The 26,289-nt window shown below is 40.8% G+C and overlaps 1 long non-coding RNA gene across 1 annotated transcript in view; it reads left to right on the plus strand.

Annotated features, from left to right (window-relative positions):
* LOC117203534 (uncharacterized) overlaps window positions 1-26,289 on the plus strand; it is a 136,567-nt gene that overhangs the window by 87,861 nt on the left and 22,417 nt on the right. Inside the window, exon 4 of the long non-coding RNA XR_004486320.2 lies at window positions 6,745-6,832. This is a non-coding gene — a long non-coding RNA (uncharacterized LOC117203534). The remainder of the gene's footprint in view (window positions 1-6,744; window positions 6,833-26,289) is intronic.

A 26,289-nucleotide genomic window follows, 5' to 3' on the forward strand; every position in this document is an offset into this window, starting at 1 on the left:
TAGTCTCTGAAAAGAGCAAGGCTACATCAAGGTGACTTGAGTGTCTGCATCAAGTTTCAGCTTCAGAGCAGGTTTTGGAATCACACCGACTGACGGGCCAGTCCAGGCTTTGCAAATTACGTACGGAGTTGGGTCAGTTGCTTTAATAAGCTCTTTAAGACTCTGTTTAACCCTTTTTAAATTAGGGGGAGTATTGGAGAAATAGAGCAAATATATGTTGAGTAGGTTCACTTTCTGGGATGAAGTAGTACACAAAAAGGGAGTTATTGTTACTATGTTATTATCTTAGTGTTTTTCAAGTAGGCTTTTTTTTTTTCATTTGGTTTCGTTGTGGTTAAGAACACATGTGATCTACCCACTTGCCAAACTTTTAAGTGTAGAATACAGCATTATTAGCTCTAGGTGTGACGTTGTACCGGCGATCTCTAGAACTTATTCATCTTGCATAATTGAAACGTTACGTCTGTTGATGAGCAACCCCGCATTTCCCACCCTCCCCCCCGTTATCCAAGTAATTAAAAAATGCAATGTGATGAAGACTTAGCTCCATGGAACAATTTAAAATAATGATATGTTCTCATTCCCTGGGTACTTTGGGAGGGATGATAACCAAATTCTGTTATTTTCTTTTTAAAATACCCAGGTAGGGGCAGGTGTGAAAAGATGGGAAGCGGTGGATTTGGTTGGTCATGGAAGGGCAGACACACACTGAGGTGATGAGGGAATGCCAGTTCCGTCACTGTTACTCTTGGTAATAGTGATGGAATTGACGTGGCTGAGACAAAGAGAAATCCTGAAAAGCTTCATGGCTCAGTTACATCTGCTCTAACGCTGGAAAGAAAGGCCTTGCTGACATAAAAAGACACTTCCACAGTACATTTTGGTTGTAGTACCAAAACCTGGACAAGGCCCTGGGCCATTCAGTCACCAAAACTGATTCTCCTCTTGCCAAAGTGGAACATTTTCCGTGGGCTCTTGTTTGGTGCGTAACGGGGACAGTAAGTAAGTGAAGCTTTTTGCGAACCCCTCAGCAGCACCGGGTGCGATTTTCACTTCCCCACAAGCACTTTAGACCTTCCTTCCTGAAGATCGTTTAATGCAGTAATACTACCGCCTTAGGATATCCTTTTCTCTCATCTCCTCCAACCTCATTTGGAAAGAAGTAATTTTGTACCAAAACAAAACAGAAAAACCACCAACAGCCCAACGTAATTTTCCAGGTTCAGTCAAATATCAAAGTACAGTAGTAACTAGATACAATGTTTCTCACTGGCATCTTCAGAAATGTTGTGAAACGTTTTCTTGGTTCTACTCTATTATGGCTTGCAAAGGAAGTTGGGTGGAAGAGCCAGGGAAAGAAATGCCCAACACATATGAAGGGATATCATTCGGAAGGGTACAGGCTACCTGTAGTTTATAATATTTCTTCCCGGTTGAGTTCCATGCCTCTGGCTGTTCTCTCTATCACCAAAGTATTCCATTTCTGAAAGGAGAAAGCAAAGGAGGGAATATCTAAGCTATAAAATGTCCAGTTGCTTTCCAAACTTGTTACAATTTCCAACCACATCAAGAAGGTTGTCTGAAAAGACAATCGGCTTTTGCACTAACCAAATACATACACAATTATGTACTTTTAAAAAATTTTCTTGGAGAATGTATCATCAAAGAAATGTTCAGGGTTATTCTGAGGCTATTTGCCTCCAATCTTTTAAAAACTAGTTTTGTAACTACAGTATATTTGTCTTTTTTTTTCCTTTAAAAATTTTGTAAATCAAATAAGCCACAATTCAATTTATTTTAGAAAAAAATACCAAGAGCTGGATATATTTTATTCATTTTTCTGGGAATAAGATGCTGGTGACTTCCCAAAGAGCAACTTAAGGAGAAATAATCAAAACCTTACTTTCTCCCCCTAAAACTAGATGGGAGGAGGGTAAAATCTTGATGAGATATATTTCACTGAGATGTGTCAGTAATAGGTCTGTTGAAGGTTTGCTTGTTCATCTAGTCACTTTCATTTCCTAAGACATGAAGGATAAAGTTGGAGCTCTGCTTGCATCTTTCAGAACTTGGGTTTCATAAAGAGATAGTAAAACGTTGTCTTTTGGACCTCAGAATATTCAAAGGGTTTTAAAGACGTCATGGCTGACAAATTGCCAATCAATCAATATTTTTTGATGAGCCGAGTGTAAATTTCAGTTGCATGAAATATTTCTGATTCTAAGAACAGTTGTAAGTGGAAGGGCTGGTGGTCTGTGTTTGGATTCAGCACGTGTTTCTGGTCTTGCATTTTCTCTCCTCTGTTGGATCGTTAGCTCTACTAGATTTGCTTTAAAATTTTGTCGCTCCTTTTCCCTCTTCTTTCTTTCTCTTTGTCTTTTTTCCTCTCTCTTCCTCCCTTCCTTCCTCCCTCCCTCCCTCTCTTTCTCTTTCTTTCTTTCTTTTTTTCCTCATGTTTGGTGTCAGAACCTCAGTGTGCATAATTAATTAATCCTGATCTCTTATGAATTATTACCACTTCACTGTATATTGCCATTTACCTCACTTCTGTGCATTCAACTACTGTCATCATTAATTTACTTCTTATTTACTTACTTATTTACTTAATGGTTTTACTTTATTTACTATGGTATAAATCCCACAGTAGTATGCTACTCTTTTTGCTTTATAACAGTCAATTTTCGTTTAAAGAAATGAAGAAAAAAATAAAATATCTTTTTAATATTTGTCCACATATTTACTATTTCCAGTGCCCGATTTTCCACAGGTATTATCCTTGAGCCTGAAGAAACTCATTTAAGCGTTTTTGTAGTGAGGTTGACTGGTGAGAAGTTTTCACAGGTTTTGTTTATGTGAGGATGACAGAGGTTTTTGTTGGTTTGTTTTCTACTCTTTTATTCTCCAGCACTTTAAAATTGCTGTATCATTAATCTTCTGCCCAGCTTTGTATCTGATGAGAAGCAGTGTCGTCATTTTGTCAGTATTACCCTATATGTTTGCGTAGATTTTCTTCCAGTCTGTGCCTTGTCTTTTCGTTTTCTTAACAATGTCTTTCAAACAGCTGACTTAAAAAAATTTTAATGATGTCCCTTTACCAATTTGTTCTATTATACATCATGCTTTTAGTGTTGTATCTAAGGAATCTTTGCATAACTCTCTAAGGTCTCAAAGATTTTTTTTCGTCCTGTTTTCTTCCAGAAGTTGTATAGTTCTATGTTTTACATTTAGGTCTAATGATTCATTTTGTGTTAAGCTCCTCAGTGTTTTAAAACAAAGATGTATGTGAGATTGCTGAGTCAAGCTAATGTTTTTCCCACTGTTTTGAGCTACCTCGGTGCGTGACCTGAAAGCCCCTGCAATGAACATCACTCTCTACCTAGAACTTGTGATGTTCTTGGAAAAATTTCTCCCAAATTGCAGTTATAGCCAATATATGTGTCTGATTGGAAGATGTGTTCTCTCATTTAGCTCAAAGGTTACAGAGGTCTGAGTGAGCTGATTTTCATCATTTCACTCCAAGAATAATCTCACTCATTACCTGGTGAAGTTAGGATTTGAATACCCAACAGAATTTAATGGAGGGGGTGGCTTGGTTTTCTGTAAGAATTAAGGTATTTTGCGTCTTCTCTTTGCTTTCAAAACAGTACGAGAAGACTTAAAATAAAATGTCAGATAATTAAAAGTTTAACACGCATCCAGAAACCTCGAAAGAAAAATAGGTGTGTCCTTATAATTTCATAATTTGCATTCCTCTGCGCTGAACCCAACTAGTTCCCAAAGATGGGCCTGCCTGAACATCTTGAAGGTCAAAATAACCTAATCCAAGAGACACAGCTGAATTTTATATGAGCTCATTTTACCAAATGTGAAATCTGCTATCTCTTATGTAGAAATATGGAAATGCTAAAACAGGCCTCTCTGATGGTGACTTCAAGGCTGGAAGAAACAAGGGGGGCCAGGGTGGGGAGGTGAGATTAGGCAGTTGCCGGCTCTAGCAGGCTGCATGCCTTCCAGAACTTGCCAGGATTCAAGACCATATGCAAGTCAGATGACGGAAGGAAAGTCAGGGGGGACTGTGATGTGTTACTAAAATAGCTGCTCAGCAAGAAACATTATTTCACTACATATTCTCACTCACACATGTATTCATTCATATTCATTCAATATTCGCTGAGTACTTAGGTTCATGTTAGCCCTTGAAAAAGATAACCATGTACTGTCTCTGTTTTCAAGGAGCTTTACAGACTCATCTGAACATTGAAACTACATCCGAAAAAAAGAAAAAGGAAGGAAGGAAGGAAGAAAGGAAGGAAAGGAAGGAAGGAAGGAAAGAAAGAAAGAAGTGGAATTCAAAAGTTGGGAATACAATATATGGCCTCTCAAATGAGTCAAAGATTTTTTGAGTGAGAGAGTTCAAGTAGATATTAATGGAGAAGTGAGTATTTGAAGGGAACCTGAATGAGTGAATAAATGAATAATCTATCCAGAGCTGGTAGGATAACGTGTTCAAAGCCTCGAGGAGAGAGTGAATGAAAATATACAGGTAGGAGAGCCCAGAGAGTGTATGGGGAACCCTGAATTATTCAAATTTTGTTTTATCTAAGAAGAAAACCGACAAAGAAGATGAAAAAAAATCTGAAAATGTCTATCTATTCTATTTATAATGTTCTGTGCTGCCTAATGGAATGTAAATGGGCTAGCTCGTTTTCAAGCATTGATATTTTCTAAATATCCAGAAAGATTGTTTAATGGTGTGAGTGGCTTCATAAACGCGGATTGGCTACAATGCAAAAATCAAAGTTTCATCAAAGGTCAACCAGTTTGCATTAGAGAACACTTTGCATTGGACCTAGAATATTTAATTGGCAGCTCAGCTGGAATTAACCCTGTGATGGTTAATTGTATGTGTCAACTTCACTGGGCCACAGAGTGCTCAGATATATGGTCCAATGTTATTTGGGGTGTTTTCTGGGAGGGTTTATTTTCTTTGGATGAGATTAACATTTACGTTTGTGGATGAGGTGAAGCAGGTTGCCCTCCTCATGTGGGTGTGTGGGTGTGCCTCGTCCAATCAGCTAAAAGCCTGGCTGGGACAGCGGTCTGACCTTCCTCCAAGTGAGAGAGAATTCTCTGCCTGGAGGCTTTCAAACTATAGCTCTCCCTGCCTGATGACCTTAGCGCAGGGACGTCAGCTCTTCCTGGGTCTATCCTGGCTGACCTGGGACATCAGCTCTGCAGACTTTGGACTCGCCAGCCTGCGTAATTGTGTGAGCCAGTTCCTCGTCGTTTCTTGTAATGTATCTCTTTATATGTACAACACACATACATGGGATACATATATCCTATATATGTATGTTGGAATATATACTGTTAATTGGGCTTAGAGTACTTAGAGCCTGTGTACAGGATGTGTATTGATGTGTATAAAGCACAATCCTGTACGTGTATAGGAACATATATATATACACACACACATATACATTATACATATACCCTACCCATAGGGTATTCTGTCGTTCTGGAGAATCCTGACTAATACAAACTCTGTGGGATTCCTGGTTAACCTATAGAAGCAAAAGTAGAATCTCCTTGAGTCCCCTGGTATGAAGAATAGTGTTTCAGAATCCCCGCCATTCTTGCAGTCCAGGTAGGAGCTCAGAACCCTACTCCCGCTAGCGATGACCATTTCTCAGCATCAGACACAGCGACCTGCCAGAGCAGCTGCTGGCTTTCCCAGGGCTGAGGAATGAGCCTGGTCCACTCGCTCCCCCAGACCGTCTCCATCCCAAGGCCACGTCGTTGGTTGCTAAAACGTTCACTGCGCTCGCACTGGCAGTGATTTTGTTTCCCTAAATAGGACCTGGAGTCACAAATACCTGCATGTAGCTCAGCTCTTAAAAAGAAGCTAAGTAGCGTCCCGCAAAGAGTACATACTTCCCGTTGAAGCCTGTGGTGAAACCTGCGGTGCAGCAAGCCAAGGTGGGGAGAGCCGCAGCGGATCCGGGAACCCCGCCACTTATGCATAGGAATGAGCACAAAATGTGTCTAGACCTGGTCAAGCCTTTTTAACTCCTCCAGGAAACGGAGCTTGAAGGGAGGAATTTGGGCTTTTATTTTTCCCTAGTGGGAAAATACTTAGAGATAATTCATACGATACCGGATGATTATGTGTAAAAAAATAATGTTTTTATTTCCCTTCCTTGAACTCCTAGCGTTGCTTTTCTCTTTGGAACCCCCAATTCAGCTTTACTTTCCTAAGCACATTCGTTCAACAAGCATTGAGCACCGCTCGCGTGCCTGCACCGTATAAGGTCCTCTTGCATCACCGCTGAGTTCCTATTGATCCACGTCGTCTTTGCCATCTCCTCCTGCTGCAGGTCCAGACTACATCCCTCTGGTCCCTTGACTGTGATCTTCCTCATCTCCTTTTCTCTTCTCTGGCTTGATGATTGTCCCCTTTTCCCTCTGGTCCAAAGGAGCTTGGCCTAGTGTGGCAGCTGTTGCCTTTGCATAATGATGGGTTGCAGGGGAACAGGTGGGTTAACTTTCCTGGCAGAGTCACGGCAACTGGAAGAAGTTACCTCCACCATGTCAATTGGCCCTTCCCCTCAATCTGGATATTTTTTTAAGTATATGGCAACAGGGAAAGTCTGTACCTTTCCTAACCTTTTTTTTTTTTTCAAGTAAATAAGTTAAGAAGGATTCTTAATGAATTCCTCAGACTTTTCTCCATTTGTCTTGCAGATTTGATGGAGAACACCTGCTTTTTTCTTGGTCATCTGCTAGAGAAAAATCTGTTTCTCTTGCCCTTGGATTTGCGGCTCATCAGAAGGTAGGAAAAGGAGATAATGTAATTTATTTAAGCACTCGTCTGGCAGGCGTGGCTCAAGACATCATGAATGATACGTTTTTCATGAATAAAATACATTTTCATGCGCTCATTGAATCCCAGAAGCTGAACAACTCAGACGATGTTAGATACAGAAAAGCATTTCTAAATTAATCCGTGGTCCACACTTTTGCCAAAGTCTGGCAGTAGAGTCATTTTAGGACAGGGGTTGGCAAACTTTAGCTGTAAAGGGCCAGACAGTAAATATTTTCTGCTTTGGTTGGCCACACAGGCTCTGTTGCAAATACTCGATTCTGCAGTCATGAAAGCAGACATAGATGATGCACAGGGGTGGCTGTGTGCTAATAAAACTTTATTTGCAAAAACAGGTGGCTGGTTTGTTTTGGCCCAGAGTCTCCTGTTTTAGGGCAGTAGGTTTAAAGCAACAAAATAAAAGCCATAGATAACATATAGAAACATAATTCTCAAAGGAAGCAAAACAGAAACAATGTGTATTAGAGAAACCTAGAATGAATGCTAAAAAGGCAGATTCGGGGCTCCATCGCAGACCTACAGTTTCTGAATCACTGGCAGGTAGGACCTGGAAGTCTGCGTATTAGTCTATATCCCAGAAGATTGTTTTGCGTAAACCTGACAACTGATACCTCTCTGGAGCCATAAATGTATAAGTTAGCTCACCTGGGAAGGAGCCAACTTAGGAGGATGCAAGTCCAGCGGTAGTCAGGGCGGCGCTTTCATCCTTTCCGTGCTGTGTTCTCTCTTCATTCCGGGCACAGTAAATTCACTGGTTAAGAGAGTAGGATTTTGAATCAAGTAACATGGCTTCAGATGCAGGAAATGCCACCTACTAATTGGGAGACTTTTGACACACTGTTTTCTTTCGATTTCTTTGTTGGTGAAGTTGAGGTTATACCTCTAATGTTGGGCCAAAGTGAGGTACAAATGCAGTAAGGACTGCAAAGTGCCTAGCAGCCTTTCTGGATACTAGCAGTCACTTTGAATAGGTGTTTTGATGCGGTTGTTACCTACTTTTGATTCTGTGGCTAACGGAAGCCCATTCTGTTCAGGATCCTAGCAAAACTCTGCATTCATGCTGGTGAGGGGTGCCCAGAGTTCCAGCCTCTGGCCCACAGATCACCTCGGTGCAATCAGAACCAGCAGCCTTCTCCTCTGTGCTCCAATAGCAAGTCACTTGATTTGAACCCAGATCATAGAAAGAAACAAAGATGAGTCGTTTCAGGGCCTCTGAGGACTGGTCTGTTTACCCATTTTAGAACTAAATCCTTTACTTCTAAGAGAATATGGACAGAGTGAATCTTAAGAGTAATAATGACATTGGCCCAGTGTTATGTGACAGATGTATCTTGCCTTCATCCTTAAGGCACCACGAAGTGGCAAAGACCACTTACGCTGCATCACGGGGGGAAAGGGAAAGTCAGAGGATTTATGGGTTTTCTCAGCGTGTGCAGTTGGTAATATCAGAGCTGAGGTTTGCACATAGAACCGCCTATCTCAAACCCTCTCTCCGCCATCATTTTCAGCACTTGCCGTCCGTAATAACCAACCCGGGAAGTTTGAAAACAGTGCAACTGCTCCCTCCGTCCCCCAGGATTCTGACTCAGTTGGTCTGGAGTGGGACTCGGCATTTGCATTTTTCAAGGCTTCTCTTGTGTGTCAGGGTTGAGCACTACTGCTCTTTGTACTGGTTTGTTATTTAAATCTGCCTGTTTTCTTCTTGTAAGTGACCCCCTTCCTTTTATGTGTCAATATTATTAACTACAATTATCTCTAAACATCTCTAATGCTAAGTTGAGAGCTAGCCAAATACTAGGATATTTAAAAACCTTGTCTTGACGTCAAGCGTGGAAGATCAAATACACTAACTTTGTGGTTGCTAGTAAGCGTTCCCAGTGTTTGTCTAGCTCCAAAAAAATCATTGTTTTTTTGGCATCTAAAACCAGTCCATTCCACAAACCACGTTTGCTTCTGATCAAAGGCAATTTTAGGTCACTGACTAAGTGGAACTGGTCCAGCTAGTCGTGCCCAATCTGGTGGTGTCATCCACTCTAAAGAAGGTGAACAAAATTAAGCCGTGTTAGGTGAGTTGGTATTACTGGACTAATTAGGGACCTGGCTCTGGTAAACTTTGATTTTCCTATGCCCCTTGAGCCCGCAGACTCTCAGAGGGCATGGGCTATAGAAGAGCAACCTGAGGAGCTGAGGGAGGGTGAATAGATGGGTACCCTTCCGTGAAGTACTGATGCCAGGTGCCAAGACCACCTGCAGAGAGGGCCGTGGGAGAAACAGTATGGGACTTGGGTCTAAATCTAGCTGGAGTCGATTTTCCTTCCGTGTGACCTGTGGCATGTTGTCTACCTGCTGGAGGCTTTTGAAAAAATCTTAACCTGGAGCTTCCCTGGTGGCGCAGTGGTTGGGAGTCCGCCTACCGATGCAGGGGACGCGGGTTCGTGCCCCGGTCTGGGAGGGTCCCACATGCCGTGGAGCGGCTGGACCCGTGAGCCATGGCTGCCGAGCCTGCGCGTCCAGGGCCTGTGCTCCACGACGGGAGAGGCCACAGCGGTGAGAGGCCCGCGTACCGCAAAAAAAAAAAGAAAAAAAAGAAAGAAAGAAAGGAAAAAAAAAATCTTAACCTGGAGAAAATAATACCTGCCTTTCAAGGTTGTGAATCTCAGTTGTGCAGACCACGAAGAAGCACATGACGAGAATTCAGTAAGGAAGGTTGCTTTTGCTTATGCACATCAGGCTTCTTTACTGTGTGAGCTGTGTATGTGACACATGATTACTCACTGCCTTAGCAGTTGTGTTAAAAGAACTGATCTTTAGTCCTTGAATTCCCTTGGCATCAACAATTCCATTTTTGTCAACTAGGGAATACAAGTTTTGAGTAGTTCAAGAGGCGAACTGATGATATTTAGAGCAAATACCTTAGTCTATCACATCTTGGATAGGTTTAGTTCAGAAGTGGGGTTGGTAGTATTCTATTTTAAAACGGGATTACTGTATTTTTCACGATGTTGACATTTCTAGTTTCTTGTGCAGTCTCTTCCAGGTTTGTGGGGAAAGTATATCTTTCTTGTATTTTGATAGGCCTTTAAACCTATAATTTATTTATCATTAAGGGTAACAGAAAATGCAGCTAATGTTAATAGCAGTTTCATGTGGTGTTGAAGACTACCAGGAAATCCAGTGGTGGTGCGTACACCCTGTGTTGGCGATTGAGATTCCTTCTTTTATGTGAGCATTTATGTGTGTGGAATAACATACTGTGGTTCCTCATTAGGGATGAAACTGGACCAAGCAAGGTGATTTGGGATTCGCTGAAGGGTCTGGATTGGAGTCTACTTAAAGCAGTTATACTAATTTATCCTGAGTGGATCTCAAGGGCCGTGGAGCTTCATGGGTTATGGTTACTTGTGTGTGAGGCGACCAGAGCTCTAGGTAAGAGTTTCTCAACCTGGACACAGTTGGCGTTTGGGGTTGACATTTGGGGCTCTGTGTTGCTGGTGTTAGAGGAGAGCTGTGCTGTGCACTGCAGGGTGGTGAGCGGCAGCCCTGGCCTCTGCCCACTCGATGCCAGGAGCACCCCTTCCCAGTCGTCTCTAGACATGGCTACACGGTTCCTGGGAGGCAGAACTGCCCCCACTGAGAACCACCATGAAAATGGAGGTGCTTCTCCATCGCTGGAGAAGATGCTCTTATCTGTTTTCATGACTGTTTGGGCCTGGGGCAAGGTAGACCTTTTCCTGAATAAGTTCATAACCAGGTGTGAGGGTTCAAGGACTGCTGAGTAGTTTTACATGGTTTTCAGAGACTCTGTTAAAAGGGGGATTGGATCCAAGGTTAGAATCCGAAGTGAGAGGAACTAAGTTTTAGAAGCTAAGTGTTCTGCAGTGGGGGCAGTGCGTATCAACGAGAGGCAGCAGTTCCGGGACTGGGTCCTCGTCCGTGGTCTCAGTGGCCCTAAGACTTCTCTGCTTCCTGGTCCCCCTGCATGTCCGTCGTGACTGACTGGAGAAACTGACACTGGGCATTTTGCTGAAGTCAGCAGGATGCACTGCCTGGAAGACACGGGCTACACCTGTCTTGCTCTGCATTTCACATGAGTGGCTGGAAGAGGGCCCATCGTGAAGTAGCATTCAATAAATGTTTTTTCAGAAATGAATAGACGTACAAATAAATTACAGGGGAGATAAGTATGTCAAAGGATCTGGGAAAAGCTCTTGTTTTGTTTCCAATTTGTGAAGCAAGTCACTTCGTCTTCCTGAATATCCTGAGCTGAGAAATGGATAACTGTGTTAGGTGATCCTGGAGGATTCTTCCCGCTGTGAAATTTCAGGGTTTTTGGCGAGGTCACAGACAGTGTTACATAAGCGTTGCTATGAAAGTTCTTCGGAGCTTGAGCTGTGAGTGCTTGTGTGTCGGGCAACCTGGCCACACAAGTCAGGGTCTGTTCCAACAAAGGTGATCAGAAAACTTCGGGGCAGAGTTACCCAAAAGAACACCTGCTACAGGTGGAGTTAAAGTGAGGAGCCGACAGAGGCAAGCTGCAAGACCACATGATCTTTTCATTCTTTTTTTTTGATATAAATTTATTTATTTATTTTTGGCTGCTTTGGGTCTTCGTTCCTGCGTGCGGGCTTTCCCTAGTTGTAGTGAGCGGGGGCTCCTCTTGTTGTGGAGCACGGGCTCTAGGCACGCGGGCTTCAGTAGTTGTGGTTCATGGGCTCTAGAGCACAGGCTTGGTAGTTGTGGCATGCGGGCTCAGTAGTTGTGGCTCGCGGGCTCTAGAGCGCAGGCTCAGTAGTTGCGGCTCACGGGCTTAGTTGCTCCTTGGCATGTGGGATCTTCCCAGACCAGGCCTCAAACCCGTGTCCCCTGCATTGGCAGGCAGATTCTTAACCACTGCGCCACCAGGGAAGTTCCAACCTTGGGACCACAAAAGGTGTTGGGCAAACTGAGGTCATGATTTGTCACAAACTCATCGGAGAGCTGAGGTTTCAGAGCGGTGAGCTAGCCCAGAGTCTAGGGAGAGGCAGACACCTGAAGAGAGAGCAGTGGTTCTGCCACTTGCTTACCTGGGGCCAATATAACCAGAGACACAGGCGAAAGAATTCAGCTAGAATTGCTTGTGCATTGGGAGGGGGCAGGTAGGGGCTGGAGAGAGTGTGGAGGCCTGTGGGCTGCCAATACGGGAATAGTTTACACCTACTGGCAGGCTCTGGACTTCCCTGGATGCTCAAAAAAAGACGGGTGAGGGTCTTGAGAAAGCATCCCTAACTGTTCAGGGCTGTGGAGAGTGGGACGGTAGTGGTCACTGTGGGAGAAGCGTGAGCCCCCATTTCACCTACACAGTAAGAGCCTTACAGCCTGGGAGGCAGGATGGGTAAGGAGCTTTCTAGATGTTAGGTCACTGGTTAAAACTCATTACAGCTGGGGGACAGGAACAACAACAGCACATGTCCTCTAAGCCTGCGAGAGGGACAGGAATATAGACTGGGAGCAAGAGCTGGGCATGGGGCAGGGGCACAGCAGGCCGGATCCCCAAGGCCTGGGATCATGGTGCTTGTCTAGACTGGGAACAAGAGCTGGGGATGGGGCAGGAGCACAGCAGGCCGGATCCCCAAGGCCTGGGATCATGGTGCTTATCTAAGCCTGAGGTTTATCCAGAATAACAAGGACGTTGCTTCCTGCCCCAAACAGTCACATCAGCATTGAGTAACAAATGCCATGGAAAACTGCAGGAGAAAGACCCTCCCAACACACAGTGTACAGAGGAGACTTAAAGCTGGGAGTGGAACAGAAATTGAGGATAAGGAAAACCCTCTGGCAGACCAGTCACCACCCTAAACACTAGAGGAAGCTGACGCTTGTGGGACACTCCGGGTAACCATGACAACAACAAACCCCAAACCCAGTTCGACTGACTCTTGCCCTAGACTGATTCCAACCCCAGACTAAAGACTCAGCAGAAGGAAACACGAGCCCATTTCCACACATAAAAATCTATTTACCTCAGTCTTTGCTGCCCTACACAAAATGTGTGGCTTTCAGGAAAAAATTACAAGGCGTACTAGAAAAAAAACAAACAAACAAAACCCGCATAACACACCGCCAAGACACAGCACAATTAACAGAACCAGACTCAGATATGACACAGATGTTGGAACTTATCAAGGCAATTTAATAGCACTATGAAAGGTTATGAAAAAAGAGGACAAATGCCAGATTAGATGGATCATTTCAGCAAAGAGATGGAAACTAAAAGAATCAAACAGAAATACTAGATATAACACAGTGACAAAAATGACTCTTTAAAAATTTATCTTTGATTGAAGTATGGTTGAATTACAGTGTTGTGTTAATTCCTGCTGTACAGCAGAATGACTCAGTTATGCATCTATATACATTCTTTTTTATATTCTTTTCCACCGTGGTTTATTACAGAATATTGAATATAGTTCCCTGTGCTCTACAGTAGGACCTTGTTGTTTATCCATTCTGTATATACCAGTTTGCATCTGCTAACCCCAAACTCCCAATCCAGCCCTCTCCCACCCCACTCCCTCTTGGCAACCACAAGTCTGTTCTCGATATACGTGATTCTGTTTCTGTTTCACAGATAGGTTCATTTGTGCCATATTTTAGATGCCACATATAAGAAAAATGTATGACAGTGTATTAGTTTCGTAGAGCTATTGTAACAAAATACCAGAAATGGGCGCTTAAAACATCGGAAATTTATTCTTTCCTAGTTCTATAGGCCGGAAGTCCAAAGTTAAGGTGTCCACAGGGTTGGTCCCTTCCGAGGGTGCTCAGAGGGCAAATCTGTTCCATGGCGATCTCCTAGTTTCTGGTGGTTGCGGGTGTTCTTTGACATGTGGAAGGATAACTTCAATCTCTTCCTCTGTTGTCACATGGCATTCTTCCTGTGTGTCTTCTGTGTCTTCAGATGGCATTGTCTTCTCTTTGTGGCTCTGTCTCTTCACCTCTTATTTATAAGTACACCAGTCATCCTGGATTAAAGGTCCAACTTACCTCAGTGTGACCTCATCTTAACTCTTTCCAAATAAGTTTACCATCTGAGGTTCTGGGAAGGACATGAATATTGTGTGGTTGGGGGGCATCTATTCAACCCAATAGAGGCAGGTTAACCGTTGGACCTGACATAGTCAAGGAAAGAATTAGTGAGCCTGAAGATAGGTCAGTAGAAATTTCCAGTGCTGAAACACAAAGAGAAAAGATAGATTATATAAGATTACATACATAAATAGAAAGCAGAATAGAGTGTGGAAGAGCCACTCAGTGATACCAAGTGATGAAAAGTCCACATAATTGAAATCCCAGAAGGAAAGGACAGAGAAAGCGGGGATAAAAAATAAGTGAAGATGAAAAGGCTGAGAATTTTCCAAAATAACAAAAGGCAGCAAAACATAGATCCATGAAACTCAGAGAACATCAAGCAGAATAAATTTAAAGAGAGAGAGACATAGACACATCTAGGCATATCATATCCGAACTGCAGAAAACTAAATGTAAAGGGAAAAAATTGAAGACATTCAGAGAAAATGAGACATTACAGAGAAAGAAACATAAGGATTAAAGTACACTTCTCATCAGAAACCATGCAAGGTAGAAGGTAATGAATTGACATCTTTAAAGTCCTGACATGCAAAGACAGACACACCTGTCAATCCAGAATTCTTCATCTAGAAAAGGTATCTTTCCCATATTACGCTTGATACTACGTTTGATGGTGAAAGCTGAACTGTACACTCCAAATAATGAATTTTACTGTGTGACATTGGGATATAATTTTAAAAATTAAAGCTAAAAATAAAAAATTAAAGCTGCTTAAAAAGTGCAAGACATTTTCTTTAACAAAGTTCACAACATCAAGATGACTGGAATCTCAACTGCTCTCAATTCCTCACTTCCCTTCCGAGGACTTTCAAGTGTGCACCCGCAGTACAACCATCTTCCAGATTCTCTCAAGGGAACCCTTCCTCTGTCATCCTGTTCAGGACCAGCTTCATGGGTCACCGGTTTCTCCCCTTAAAAAAATCCTCCTGCTTGATTTAAGGCTCTGTTGTTGATGTCTTGAATTCTTAGTCATTTTTTTAAACAGTGGTCCCTCCTTTTTATTGTGCACTAGATCCTGAAAATTATTTATCCCATCCTGCCCTTGGCCTTCAACAAGCTGGTCCCAGTACCAATGTGCCTGCAGCTCCTGTCTGGCTCGAATTTGCACATCAACTTAGATCCACCACAATGAAATTTGGAAAAAGAACTTCTTATTTGTGTTCTACTCTATTCCTAGGGCCTAGAGTAGCACCATCTTTTTTTTTTTTAACTGAAATAGAGTGGGTTCACAATGTCGTGTTAATTTCTGCTGTACAACAAAGTGATTCAGTTATATATATATTTTTTCTTCATATTCTTTTCTATTATGGTTTATCACAGAATACTGACTATAGTTCTCTGCTGTACAGTAGGTCCTTGTTGTTTATCCATCCTCTGTATAGTAGCATCATCTTGCCCTTTCACTCTCTTATAACATCCTAAGAGACCCAGCTCTTTCCTCAACTCTTTTAGTTCCTCATAGCTGCCCTCTCTATAGAAAACTGGTACCAGGTCCCTTGGGAAACTGGGAGATAATTTGTGGAATATCATTTTGTGTCTCCTTCGAAATTATTCATCCCTTCTGGCCTTTGTTAAAATCCCTGTAGCAAGTGCGTCTCAGTCCTGGTTGCACGTTAGAGTCACCAGGGAGCTTTTAAAATTAACACTGGTAATAGAGCAACTGAACTGCAATTTCTGGAAATGGGCTGGTCGTTTAACAAGCTCTTCCAAGTTATTCTAACATGCAGCTGGGATTGAGAACCGTTTTCCCTTACCTAGCTTTTACATGCCCATGTTCTCGTCCTTCTAGAAGACCTCTGCCTTGTCTGTTATTTGGCCGTGTATGTGTGTGCGAGTGTGTGTGTGTTGGGGGGGAAGGAATTTTGTCAGTTAAGATTTACACCCTCTGAGATATATCCAGTCATTTGGAAAAGGCTTAACATTCAGATTGGGTGGCTCCTGTGGCCCGCAGGCGCACTCGCTGTGAAGAAATACGTACGGTTTTTAAGGTTTCTTTTAGGATTATAGTCTATCACCCTTTCACAGTTATTATAAAGTTTCAGCACAATTAAATACTGGAAACAATGTCAGTCCACCAGCTTCCTTCTGTTCCTCATTTGGAAACTAATTTAGTCAACTTGGAGAAGTTAGTTTATATTTACTTTTTCCTCTTCTGCAAAATGGCAATAAAAGTAAAATTCTTAACTTCTAGAATCCTCATAAAAAAATGACAGAAGTTGGGGCTTCCCTGGTGGTGCAGTGGTTGAGAGTCCACCTGCCGTTGCAGGGGACACGGGTTCGTGCCCCAGTCCGGGAAGATCCAACATGCCGCGGAGCGGCTGGGCCTGTGAGCCATGGCCGCTGAGCCTGCGCGTCCGGAGCCTGTGCTCTGCAATGGGAGAAACCACAACAGTGAGAGGCCCGCATACTGCACAAAAAAAAAAAAAAGAAGTTGACCAAAGAAACTGGAGGTATTCTGGAGAGAATATGTAATCATATCTATATGAATCATATAGAGGTAGATAGATAGACATCCCGTATATCTGTATACCTACATCCATATCTGTATATACATGTATATCTACACGACTATCTATAAAACCGGTTTTCAGGATTCATTACAGTGTCAATATAAACATTTGTAATCCAAAGTAGCAGAACTGTTAAAATAAAGAATTACAAGGGAAATATCCTGGTAAAAAGAGCAGAGTTCAAATAAAATACTGTGGTCTTCTCTGGCTAATATATATTAGAAAAGAAAATCTTATTTAAATCAACAGAATAAATTGGCAATCAGTGTGTTAGCTAGTGATTATTAGAAGCATATTTTTTGAGCTTACCAATTACATCAGAGATCTATTTATTAAGAATCAACTGCATTCCTGGCAATGAGAAGGCAAAGAAAGTCACATCCTGCAGGTCCTACTTCTACTAGGTCTCCTTTTGCCAATTTAAGGTCATAGTCTACCTATAGTGAATAGGCTGCCAATTAGTATGTGTCTTTATTCTAAGGACATAGAAGTTAGAAGTTATTTGGTTTGGTTTAATTTAGGGAGAGACCTTGTTTCCCAGCTCACCTTCCTTTAGCTTCTTTGTACAAAGTATAGAGAAATAAAATGGACTTTGAAATTGTGTAGACTGGATTTATAACCCAAATCTACTATTCACTATTTTAGAACAAGTACTTAAACTTTCTGATCTTTGATTTCTCCTTGAGGATAGTATCTTCCAGGGCTATTGTAAGTGTTGAATTATATTAAATAGAGTGTATAGAAAACCTAGCACAATGACTAAGAAGTCATAGTCACTTCTTAAGATACATTAATCCCATTACTTGTGCCTTATGTTTTTTTAATTGAAGTATATTTACTTATTTGTAAATTTAGATTTACAATACTGTGTTAGTTCCAGGTGTACAGCAAAGTGATTCAGTTACATATGTTCATATTATTATTTTTTCAGATTATTTTCCATTGTAGGTTATTACAAGATATTGAATATAGTTCCCTGTGCTATACAGTAAATCCTTGTTGCTTATCGATTTTATATATAGTAGTGTGTATCTATTAATCCCATACTCTTAATTTACCCACCCCCCCTTTCCCTTTTGATAACCATAAGTTTGTTTTCTAAGTCTGTTAGTCTGCTTCTGTTGTGTAAATAGATTCATTTATGTTATTTTTTAGATTCCACCTATAAGTTGTATAATATCTGACTTACTTCACTTAGTATGATAATTTCTAAGTCCATCCATGTAGCTGCAAATGGCAATATTCCATTCGTTTTTATGGCTAAATAATATTCCATTATTTATCCCATTATATAAATATATATTCCATTATATATGATACATATATATGTACTCTTTATCCATTCATCTTTTGATGGACATTTAGGTTGCTTCCGTGTCTTGGCTATTGTAAATAGAGCTGCTATAAAGATTGGGATGCATGTATCTTTTGTTTTGTTTTGTTTTGGTTTGGTTTGGTTGTTTTGTGCATGTATCTTTTTGAATCAGAGTTTTCTCCAGATACATGCCCAGGAGTGGGATTGTGGTATCATATGGTAACTCTGTGTTTGCTTTGCTTAAGGAATCTTCATACTGTTCTCCACAGTGTTTGCACCAATTCATGCCTTACTTCTTAAGCAGTATGCTTAGTTTATTATTCAAAGGTCCTTATGTGTGGACAAAGAGAACACAAATTGCAAATTGCAAGCATTTATCCTGGATTCTTGAAGAGACTTTGAACAGAAAATTCAAGCCCAGACCCTGGGAATGGAGAATTATGGTAAACTTGAGAAAGTCATAATGAAGAATATGTGGAATATAGCTAAGAACTGGAACAAGTTTGAACTGGTGCCTCTTAAAATGAGCATTTTCTTATAAGTATTCTGATAGATTTAAATAAATCTACATTTACAGATCTTTATAGTATTCAAATGTATTCATAACAGTCATTTCACCTAGTCCTCACAATACTTCATAAGATAAGAACTATTATTCTTACTTTACAAATGGAAGAGTTGATATTTAAGGATGTTAATTTACATGCCTAAATCACATATTCTATAGGTTTGTGGGGAACAAAGATAAACATGTGAAAATGGACATCTGATTATTGGGTGTCCTTTCAATAAAATGTTGGGTTTCTTTTTAAAGGAATCTGAACCTTTTATTGATTGAGCCATTTTACAATTCTGTAAGTCGTAAAAGACAGAGTGGAACGTAAATGATTCTTGTCTGATGGGATGCAAGCTAATGTCGTCTGGTGATTTTGCAATTGATTTCCACCCTATGGAAAAGATGATTCAAATACTGCATTTTATTCCTGGTGGATACAGACCCATTTGCATCTACTAGCAAATTTACTCAGCATTCCTGAACGCCTGTATTTGTATCTGTGTTCAGATTTTTCTTTTGAACTGATTTTACTTTATTTATTTATTTTAAATTTTTATTTATTTTATTTATTTATTTTTGGCTGCATTAGGTCTCTGTTGCTGCGTGCGGGCTTTCTCTAGTTGCAGCCAGCGGGGGCTACTGTTCATTGTGGTGCGCGGGCTTCTCATTGCGGTGGTTTCTCTTGTTGCGGAGCACAGGCTCTAGGCACACGGGCTTCAGTAGTTGTGGTGCATGGGCTCAGTAATTGTGGCTCGCAGGCTCTAGAGCGCAGGCTCAGTAGTTGTGGCGCACGGACTTAGTTGCTCCGTGACGTGTGGGATCTTCCCGGATCAGGGCTCAAACCCATGTCCCCTGCATTGGCAGGCAGATTCTTAACCACTGCGCCACCAGGGAAGCCCTTGAACTGATTTTAACATCTAACAGCTTTCCTAATTAATGACTTAAATTTTTTAAATGTACACTTATTTATTGTATATTTGTATGAAAGTCATAATTTTACCCTTTTGAAAATTATAACAGACTTGAGTTCAGGTCTTCTGCTTCCAATCCCAGGACTAATTAACTATTGCAATTCAAAGGAGTTAGATAAATCTTGCTTCTGTCAACTGTCAGCTCCACAAAGACCACCCAAAACACATAAACCGGATATATTGCAGTAAGGGAAAATGCTACTCTGCTAGCAAAAAGTATTTACACACATGCACAGTTTGGAAAGAAATAAAATGATCTTTATTCACAGACGACATGATTGCATGAGTAGATAATCCATAACAGATAAGGAATTTGCTTTAATGAGCCATTTTAGCAAGATCTCTGAATACAACAAACAGAAAGTAGAGCAAAGAGATACCATTTGTAATTTAATCAAAACATGTAAAATACTTAGGAATAAATCTAATGATAGACGTACAAAATATCTACAAAGAAAACTGTAAAGCATTAGTGAGAGAAATAAAGACAAATATAAATAGACACGCATTTAGAAGATCCAGTAGTTTATAGATTACATTTATCCCAAACTGATCAATGGATTGAATAGAATCCTTGGAAGTATTTCTGGAGACTGTCAGACTGATTCCAGAACTTATTTGGAAATACAAAGGGCCAAAATTAGCCAAGAAAAGCTCAAAAGACAACCAAGTTTGGGGATGCAGAATCCTAGGTAATAAGACATTTTAAAGCTGTAGTATTTATGAAAGTGTGGTATTGGCATAAAGTAGACAAATAGAACAGACTAGAAAGCATAAAAAAAGAAAACACATGTATGGTTACTTGATTTTTAACAAAGGTGAGATGCAATAGCATACAGAAAAGGTGTTCTTTTCAGTAAATGGAACTAAGTCAGTTTGGTATCTCTAAGGACCCAAACACACCTTTCCTCTTGTCTGCTGTCAACTCCTGAAAAGACCACCCCAAAACCTGTTGATTATGGAAACTAAATTCGTTAGGTCTACGTTTGACAAAAGTCAAAGCAAGGTATTCGGAGCTTTGGGGTTTGGACCAAAGTGGTTAAAGATAAAATCTTTCAAGGCTGGGAACTGAATGAGATTAGAAAATTCCGTGACATAATAGTTTAGGATTGGCAGACAGAGAGCCTTAAAATGAGTCTAGGTTAAGTAAACTGATTCTTATAAGTGAACCGCTTGTTCAGGTGAGAAATCTACTGTCCTGACAGGAGAGACATAACTTTCCTAGATAAATAAAATATTTGCCTGGAGAAGGTGGTTTGCAGGACTTTCCTGGAACAAATAGTTGTCATGTCCCAGATAGCCTCTGTTCTCTGTCCTGCTAATTAACTACGTGGTTGCTGTTTTTGCTAATTCCACCTCCTACCTCACACCATACACCAAAGTTGATTCCAGATGGCATGTAGATCTAAATGTAAAACTAAACAAAACTTCTAGAATAATACATAAGCAAAGATTTTCATGATTGTCAAGTAGGCAAGGATTTCTTAAATAAGATACAAAAAGCGAGTTATCCATATAGGGTTTAAAAAGCAGATAACTGAGCTCTATTAAAATAAGAACTTCTGTTCATTCAAAATAAACCATTAAGAGAGTGGAAAGGCAGGAAACCAATAGAAAAATGGGGAAAAGGTTTGCACAGGAACTCGACAAAGAGGATATTGAATGGTTTTTAAAGCTGAGATAATCATATCTTACAAATCAGCAATTCCACTTCTCTGGCTATACACCCCAAAGAGGTATATACACATATTCACACCTATACACACACAATATTGTATTCATGTACAATAATTTCTATTAATAGAAGAGTCTATACATGAAGTTGTGGTCTAGCCATACCATGGAGAATGAACATGAATCATCTATTGCTTCATGCGACACTGTGGATGAGTCTTACAAACATAAAAGGAGCCAAATACAAAGGAGAATAGACTCTATGCATCTAATAATATAAATTTCAAACACAGGCAGATTTACTCTATGTTGTCACGAGTAATGACTATGTTTACCTCTGGTAGCAGCTTGAGGGAGATGTTCAGAGCTTCTGCAACGTTAGGAACTTTCTGCTTTGTGATCTCACGCAAGTTATGCTTACAGGATATGTTCATTTTGTGAAAATTCAATAGGCTGTACTTTTTTTGTACTCTCAACTGAATTGACAAGAAATCGTTAAGGAAAAGCAGGAGAAAGAGAGGAAAGGAGGAAGGAAAGACTGAAGGAAGAGTTACTTTCTAGGGATCTACAGTTTAACAGTCATCATAATGACATGAAAAGCAATGTGGGCAGAGAAGCATAAACGGATCACCCTTCACACCAACCAAAGCGAATTCAAGAATGAGAATGCTAAGTCTGGGGCGGGTGCAGCTTATTCCCCTGTCTTTCAAAGCTTCGAACTCTCTGCTGGAGTATTTTTCTTGGTGTCAGGCTTGGTCCTTCATACTTCATTAAAGAAGCATTTACAGCTGGATGGGTGCTAGTTCCCTTCCCGTGGAGCCAGCTTTAAATCTTAATTGACAGCCCAGCCCCTGTTCTCTTCATTTCCCATGCGCAGTTAGAAGGAAAGAGCCTACGTTCTGAAGTTGAAGCTCAGGGATGGGATGTTTGGAGTTCCTGAAGCCATTCTTCACTCCATGAACCCTAAATTCGTCCCGTTCCCTCCTGACGCCACATGTGCAGTGAAATATTTGTTACAAGGTGACTCTAACATGGCTTTCCACTGACATCCTTTCTGCTAGTTCCAGAAATACAGATTAGCCTGTGCTGGCAGAAGACTAGGGACGGCTCTTTTAAGCAGTCTTTCATTCTGCAGTTTTATTTTCCATTCATCTTGCCAAGAGAGAGTATCTTTCTCCAGAAGTTTCTCCTCTGCTCTCTGTACCCTCCTCTTGTTTCATTTTAGTTTTGTTGTTTTTTCCCTCCTGGATCCACAACTATATCTCCACTGGAGTGTCTTGCTACTTCTTATCCTTATATGTTCTTACACTGCCCATTTCTTTCATCTCTTCGCTTTTATCTCTGGTTTTAACATTTTTGGCCAGCAGTAGCAATGTTTATAAGTTAAATGCCACCCATGAAGTGGGTAAGTCACCTGCTTTGCTCAATCAGACTTCACTTACCATTCAGATTTTCTTGAATCTCCTGAGTTTGAGATGTAGACTCTCAGATTAACTATCGTTCATTAGCTATTGATTGTTTAGACCCTGTTCCTAATGAGAGTTTTATGTTCCCTGATGTCAGAGATGTATCAGTAAGAGGATACAACCATCTTCCACAGTATCCTCTACCTTTAAATTTGGTCCCTCCAAGATTACGCTGTGTTATAATGCTTATATTCAGGAAGCCTCACTACGTGTACTAGTCCAGTACCTCGTGTGTCCACGGGTCTCGAAGGAGCTCTTTGGCTTCAGTAGCAGTATAATGAGGAAGAGTCAGGGCCAGTTAAGCTGTCCACTCCCAACCCCATTTTCTCCTGCTGGTTCTGCCATAGCAGCTCGTGATTTATCGTGTTTACAACTTTCAAACTTTGGAAAGTCTCTTTACTATCAACAGTCTTGCCACTTCCTGCAGGAAGGATGACTGCACAGCACTGGGGTCTGTGGTTACCCTGCACTGTTTGGACATCTCCAGGGAGGGAGGGAAGGACAGCGGTTTGAGCCCTGTGGAAACCGTGCCTGGTGACCTGGAACCCAGGGATTAGTTGAGAGTTTCTGTGGCGTTCGTTCACGCCTCTTTAGTTTTTACACTTTTTAAAAAACAGTTCTTTCTTTGGTTTTCTGTGAGGTTGAAATATCCATGCCTTCCCACTTGGACATATTGTTGTTTGGTCCTTTCTTAATACAATGTCCAAAACGTAATGCTCTTCCTGAGCACAAAATAAGCATCTTTATGGAGTGATAGGCAAGTTCAATCACATCCCTCCCCCAAATCTTGCTTTTATTTCCACTCCGTTAGAAGAGAGCAGGGTTTCTAAGGAGAAAGTTCTCTCAAATGGCTAACATTTAACAACTTTATTTTCTTTTTCATGCTTTATTTCTACTACCACTTGAAACTAATTCTCAATTATAAAATGAATAAAAGGGAGGACACCTCCGGGCCTTCCTGGCTGGAATTAGACGTTCCAGATTTCAACCATCTCTTAGTTATGAATATTTGTTTTTAATCTGGATGGATCAGTGGCCTAGAAATTTAGAGAACTGTTAAGAATTGACATTTCAAATCTTTGTCTCTATTTGTCTGTTAAGGGGCTTTTATTCATTTTGGCGGCGGGGGGTTGGGGGAGACCTCAGCTGAGGCCATCACACTGAGCGTAATAATATCATCTGGGTTCCAAGCCGTAAACGTGCCTTGTAGGAAAGAGATGGTTGCAGTAAGTTTTTCTGTGTAGATCCTGTCCTTGGAATATAAAGAATAAAAAGAAGAAGGAGAAAGGGGAGGAGAATGTCATATTGCTGTGCTATAATGAAATGTCGCCGTAATAATCTAGGGTCCTGCTCCGCTGCGTTGCTTTGAGGAAACTCTGATATAAGTAATCATAAAGCCTTTCTCCAGAAGAAAAAGGATTCGAACCTTAAGTACAGTAACTAGGTTAAGAATAATTAGTCCCCTTGAATGCCTCTGCTCAGAGGTGGGCTATGATCAGAGGAGAAAACAGATGAAAATAACTTCATGGATTCAGAGTGGACAGTGTCATGATCATGTATATGACCTGTCTATTGATTTTCTAGTTTCTCTAACTTTCATCTTCTGAAGAGATAAAAATGTCCACTTAATGGAAGCCTAGGAACGTATACATCCTTGCTTTTACTTTTTACGTTTTCAAAATTTTTGGCTGAGTTGGGTCTTCATTGCAGCACGCGGGCTCAGTAGTTGTGGCACGCAGGCTCAGTAGTTGTGCCTCGCGGGCTCCAGGGTGCAGGCTCAGTAGTTGTGGCGCATGGGCTTAGCTGCTCCGCAGCATGTGGGATCTTCCCGGACCAGGGCTCGAACCCGTGTCCCCTGCATTGGCAGGTGGATTCTTAACCACTGCGCCACCAGAGAAGTCCCAAGTTTTTACCTTTAAGGTGCTGAAGTTTTCATGAGAGTTATAGTTTTATTATTGTGTTATGATAATATTTTATGCCTAGTGCTTTGACATCACCCAAACACATTGCCACATAGTACATCCTTTGAGCCTCAAAGCTCTCAGGAGAAGTAGGTAAAGCAAGTACAATTATCTGTATTTTACAAGTAGAAACTTGAAGTTTCAAGATATTGTGACTTCTTTATCTTCAAGGTAACACATGTATAAAATGATGGGCTGTGCCTTAGAATTTTAGCGCCTTTTCCAATATAACTTTTGCTCCAGTATTACTAACTTTAAAAGTTTCAAGGATATTTTTTTTTAATTCCACTTTCTTTTTTCAATTCCATTTCTCCCTCCCACACCAAATTTTTAAAAAATGGGATTCTCTTTAACAAGTTGCTCATCAAGTTCATTTTGTGGAACTAACCAAGAGGAAAAAAAAAAAACAACTGAAAGAAAAAAATAGCAAAATGTTACCCTCTTTAACTGAACTGATTTAAGACATAACAAGGGAAATGGAAAAAACTGGGCTATCCTGACAGATAATTTTGTTTGCCAAACTACAGGCAGATCAGGATTTAAGAAGCTTAGTCTTAAATGCCTGGAAAATAAGAGAATAATTCCAACTGGAAATTTTGTTTAAAAAATGACTTTCAAAAGTAGGACACTGCAGATCAGTGATATGGTACAAATGCAAAAGTTAATAAAGAGAGTATAATTAATCAGACTCTAGGTACACTTACTCCAGTGTCTAAAAGCAATCTATATGTGTTGGTAAACATCGTCATTGTCAAATGATGCAAAACATTATATACCCTCAACTGTTTCAAGTGGTCTCTTCCAAGTTATGACTATTAAAACCCACTGAAATCCATGGGGCTACAGTGTAAACAGAGATATATAAACACGCACGCATTAAATGTCTTCAACAGCGACCAAAATGTTAAATCGATTTTATGAGAAGTTGGTTTTCCAGCCACTGAGTGGCTATAAATGTTAAGTGTTTTTACAGGTTGCTGCTTTCCCAGCTGCTGAGCTGCCTTAAATGTTATCACACATACACACACACACACACACACACACACACACACACACACATATCCTTGCTTTTCCAGCTGTTAAGCCTCTCTGTACATTTTTATGAAGTTTTTCCTCATTCTTTCACTTGCTTAATCTATTTATATTTTACTCACAAAAGCAAGTGCAAAATTGTCTTGGCATCATCCAACTTTTATTTTTATTGTATTTTTTTAACTACAAATAAAAATTCCATCCCCGTTCTGGTGCTTTCCAGAAAGTAGGGGCTCTAGTTATAATGAATCCAAGATGAACATTACGAGTTCAACTCAGAATTTAGGTACCACAAAAGCACTCTCGTTGTGGTACGCTCAGTGGAAACACTGTTCTTGTGGTATTTCCATTGGAAATATCGTACTTGTGGTATTTTTCAATGGAAAAACTATTACTGTGGTATTACTGAGTGCAGCAGGAAATGCTGGCTGGAGTCTTGTAACAAGTGGCCAAGAGATAGAGGGAGACGCCGAACAAAAGAGTTAAATTAAGGTGCAACAGATGGAAGCTAGGGATTAAAAGAGGGCTGATGAGGATGGTGATAGTTCGTTGGAGAACCCAAAATTAAGTCCTCGTTACATTATAAATGAGGAAAGAGGGAAATTCTTTCCTGTGTAGCAGCAGTTGTGTAAAAAAACACAAGATAAAATGGGAGTTAGAAATAAGACTTACTTATGATAGTAGAATGAAAACAAAATAAAAGTGAAATCATGAGCCACAGGGGTGCGGTTGTGCTTTAGAGTTCTATCTTAGTATCTGTTCACAAGCTCCAGAAATACGTGCTCAAGAGAGG

The sequence above is a fragment of the Orcinus orca genome, chromosome 19 (genome assembly GCF_937001465.1).
Source record: "Orcinus orca chromosome 19, mOrcOrc1.1, whole genome shotgun sequence".
Taxonomy (NCBI): domain Eukaryota; kingdom Metazoa; phylum Chordata; class Mammalia; order Artiodactyla; family Delphinidae; genus Orcinus; species Orcinus orca.